Source organism: Rhincodon typus, chromosome 2, assembly GCF_021869965.1.
Source record: "Rhincodon typus isolate 14 chromosome 2, sRhiTyp1.1, whole genome shotgun sequence".
Lineage (NCBI taxonomy): Eukaryota > Metazoa > Chordata > Chondrichthyes > Orectolobiformes > Rhincodontidae > Rhincodon > Rhincodon typus.
The window spans coordinates 91,193,550-91,198,103 of NC_063333.1; the positions used below are offsets into that span (position 1 = coordinate 91,193,550).

At 40.8% G+C, this 4,554-nt stretch overlaps 1 protein-coding gene across 4 annotated transcripts in view; it reads left to right on the forward strand.

The window, feature by feature from the left end:
* Positions 1-4,554, forward strand: part of LOC109925865 (retinoic acid receptor beta-like) — a 217,174-nt gene that overhangs the window by 109,780 nt on the left and 102,840 nt on the right. The gene's annotated exons all lie outside the window — the stretch shown is intronic.

The window sequence follows — 4,554 nt, forward strand, 5'->3', positions numbered from 1 at the left end:
CACGCACACACATGCACACTCTCTCTCACGTACACCACATACATACATACTCCACACTTACACACTCTCTCTCACACACATTCACACGCACACTCTCTCTCTCACATGCAAACACACACACACGCACACACACACACATGCACATGCACACTCACGCACATACACACACGCACACACACACGCCCACACACGCCCGCCTACGCACGCACGCGCACACACACACACACGCACTCTCTCTCTCTCTCTCACACACACACACATACACACACATACACACACACACACATACACATACACACACACGCGCACATACACACACACACACACTCAAAGGAGGGAATGAGGAGAGATGGACAAACTTGGTTTGTTTTCATTTGAATGTTGAAGGAGAGGGGCGACCTGATGGAAGTTTACAAAATTATGAGTGACATGGATGGAATATATCATCATTTTTTTCCCAAGGTAGAAATGTCAATTACTAGGGGGCATAAGTTTAAGATAAAAGGGAGTAAGTTTAAAGGAGATGTGAGATGCAGGTTTTTTACATAGAGGATGGTACGTGTCTGGAATACGCTGCCAGAGGAGGGGATTGAGGCAGACACAATAGCAGTGTTTAAGAGGCACCTTGACAGTTACACGAATAGGCAGGGAACAGAGGAATACAAACTGTATAGAAGCAAAAGTTTTTTAGTTTAGAAAGACATCATGTGACAGTGCATTCTTGGTGGGCTGAAGGGCCTGTTCCTGTGCTGTTCTTTGTTCTTTGTTCTTTGGTAAGCACAGGTTCAGTTCTTAATGGATGTACAATTATTATTAAGAACCTCCCCAATGCAGCACCATAACATCGGTGAGTGAATTCCTACCGTCATCCTGACTGTGACATGGACATGTAAAATAACAAGTGAATGACCCATGCCTACCACTCTATGACCCAATACTGTTGAGTACCAAGTCCTTGATTTAAGATCCTATATTCTCATACCTGGGCCCCCCAATGTAAAATCACACACTAGTTTTCTTCCACATTAGTCAGAATTGGGCTTCATTGAAAGTTGAGAGGTGCTAAACTGAGAATATATCCTTGGCTCAAAAAAGTTTACTGCTGTAGAGGCAAAGTAGAAATTAAGTTCAGACAGATATTAAAGCTTTAATATTTTTTGATGAATAAAGGTTGAATTATCATAGTAAGGTGTGCCGATTGTTATCTTGGTTTGGATACAATACAGCAAAGTTGTACTTTGATGCATCAAAATAAACAAGATTTGCATTATCCCACTGAAGATCATGGAAAAGATCAAGATTTAAATGCCATATTGAATAAGGACTATAAAACTCTGAGGTTTGTGACACATTATCTAAGGGTAAGCTGAATTATCAGAAAGGATTTAAACTTAAGAAAAGTTACATGGAAAAGTAAGCTGAGAAAAGAAAGTGAGGTGAGAATGATTTATGGTCTTATGTGTGGATAAATTTGGATAATAAGTGGAGGGGATTATTATGAAGAAGAGTGGACAGAGAAAGAATTTAAAGTGACGGGAAACCATTAATTTGATGGAAATAGTGATCAGATCATGAACTTTCAACCAGTTAGCTGTTACATTGATTTGGAGGTAAGGTTTAAAATCACATTAGACTCTTGACAGAGTTTTTACATGTATCCAGAACAATGTTGTATGATGTATCAAAATATTCAAAAGCAGAGCTGGAAAGGTGTATAATATCTTCAGAGAAATAACCCTGTCAGAAACTATTCAAATCATGCATTATGTCAAGAGCTCCAAAGTGATGTTTAGTTTGTTAGTTAATAGCTTCCTTAACTTACAAAGATAGCAATGAAAGGAGCAGTTTGAGTAAATGGAGATTGAATGTCATTTAATGAATGGGGAAACTTTCCAAAGGTGAATTATTTAATAGTATTTGCAAAATATGGTCCTAAGATTGGTCTAATTTTGTTCATGAAAATTCTAAACTTTGTATGGCTTTATATGTTAACTATGTGCTGTTACTGTTTATTTCTTATGCATGCTTATTAATGCTACACAATATGTCTTCTCTACATTGCCCATATGTGTTCATCTAACGTGTCTGTGTGTTCCTTCTGTGCTGCCGCCTTATGGAAACTCAATATTTACTGGGCAAGCTTAAATATAAAAGTCCAGTAAGGAAAACAGCAACTGCCAGGAAAACAAATACCTCCGTTTACTATGCATAACTTCAAGCTGATGCAACTGCCAAATCATTTGTAGCCAAGAAAATACGTTGTAAACACATAAAGATTGTGAAGAGGATAGAGCTCTTCCCTTGTGTTGCTTGGGACCAGGCTTCTTGTGTGGTAAAAGCTGAAGACTAATGGGGAGACGGGTGAATGGGAGGTTAGGTGTTATCCTTTCACACACTGAATTGTTCTATGCTCATTCTAACGTCTGTAGAATTTCTGTAAAATGTTATTAAATAACAGTAGGATAATTTGTCTGTGGGGGAGACTCTGTACTTGGCATACTGAACAGATATTAAAAAAGGGATTTCATTCTTACTGTTTTCTTCAAAGCTTTAACAGCAATCATACATACTCCTGCTTGGCTAGCTATTCAAATATGCCATTTTAATAGGAACAATCATTTCCTGGAAACCAGCATCCATACTAATCTATTCTGGTACTAAATCTATTCTGTATTAAATCAGATTGGTGACACATGGTCTTCTTTGATAGACAGCCAGCTGCTGTTAAAATCCTTATTGTTCAAGGATGGGTGCCAGCTCAGTAGCAGGCAGAAAATGGAGAGCAGTGTGAAATTAGCATAATGCATAACTATCGGCCATTCAAGGCAGGGCTATAGTAGCAGATGCTCTTCAGCAGATTTTTGGAATTTGATTAAATACTAAACAATCAATTACTAATGAAGATTCTTCCAAATTATTTTTAATCCTAGACTATTGAGTTTTGATTTTTAAGCTGTACAAGTTGAGCGTTATGGTAAGATTTCTTAGCTAATTCCGTTCAAGTAGTAGAAATCACTCTTCTTGTTTACTACGCAATTGCACATTTTTTTATTTATTACATGTAACAGGCAGAGCTGATTTTCGAGCGTTGGTGGGCAGACTCTGGTGGAGGTGATGGGAGTCCCAGCCATCAACTGGAGAGCTGGTGGGTTTAGGCACTGCCACTTTTCGAGAAAGCTTGCTGCTTCTTCTGACACTCAAGCATGTAACAGGCCAGCATTGGGCTTTCCCTCGGCATCGAGGACCCAGGGAGGAAGCAGGGGTTGATGGGGGGTGGTGGCGGCGGAGTGGGGCAGTGGCTGTGACTCTTTGGAAGCACTGCCCACCGAAAGCTGCTGACCAATTAGGCCTGGCAGCTCCTCCGTACTCAGCCGAGGGAAATTGGCAGCAAAGGGGCATGGATGGTGTTGAATCTCAGTGCACCTAAGCCCCAAGCTGGGTCCTTCAGTCAGGCACTCAGTGCCTTTAAATGACATTCCCCACCTCCAGGGGCCTACAAGCAAGCACACGTGGGTTAGTACCAGCAGCAGCAGGGTGTGGCTCTGTCTGGATATGAGTTGCCCACTTAGGTGACTCAACTGACAGCAAGACAGAAAGGCCGTGCATAGACCATTTCACCATTGGCCTGATCAGTGTGGAGGCAGGAAAGTGACACCTGATTAAACGTCCATTTGGCCGCCAAACGTGACATAGGAGGGCCAAAGATTCAGCCCAATGTTGCAATTTTAAACTGGTACTTTACACAGTTACTTCATTGATTTAATACAAAATAGATTTAGTACCAGAATACATTAGTATGGATTCTGGGATTGGTGAGAGAACTGTTTAAATGTGTTAATGAAGTTTTACTATGTATGTTGGCATTGCTATTGCCATCAATTTGATTTAGAGCCATGGAGATAGAGTCAAGATTTGATTTGTTTTATTATTGTCGCATGTACCTAGGTACAGTGACAAGTTTTGTTTTGCGTGCAGTACAGGCAGATCATACCATTCAAAGATCATAGGGTGATAGAACCGACTGAGGAATACAAAATTACAGCTGCAGAGAAGGTGCACAAAAAGCAAGATCGACAGTAGATTTGAAATTTGAGAGGTCCATTCAGAAGTCTAAAAACAGCGAGGAAGAAGCTGTTCTTTAATCTGTCGGTAGTGTGTTTAAGTTTTTTTTAATCTTCTGTCTGATGGAAGAGGTTGGAAGAGATTATAAGCGGGGTAATGCGGGTAATCCAGGACAGGTTGTTGGTGATCGTCACTCCTAGGAACTTGACGCTCTCAACCATCTCCACCTCAGCTCCATTGATGTAGGTAGAGGCATGTCCTTCTCCATGCTTCCTGAAGTCGGTGATCAGCTCTTTCGTTTTACTGACATTGAGGGACAGATTGTTACCTTTACACCATGCCACCAAGCACTTAGTCCCTTTCCTATATTCTGTCTTGTCATTGTTTGATATCCAGCCTACAACAGTGGTGCTGTCAGCAAACTTGTAGATGGAGTTCAGATGAAATTTGGCCACACAGTGGTGAGTGTACAGGGAGTACAGTAGGGGATTG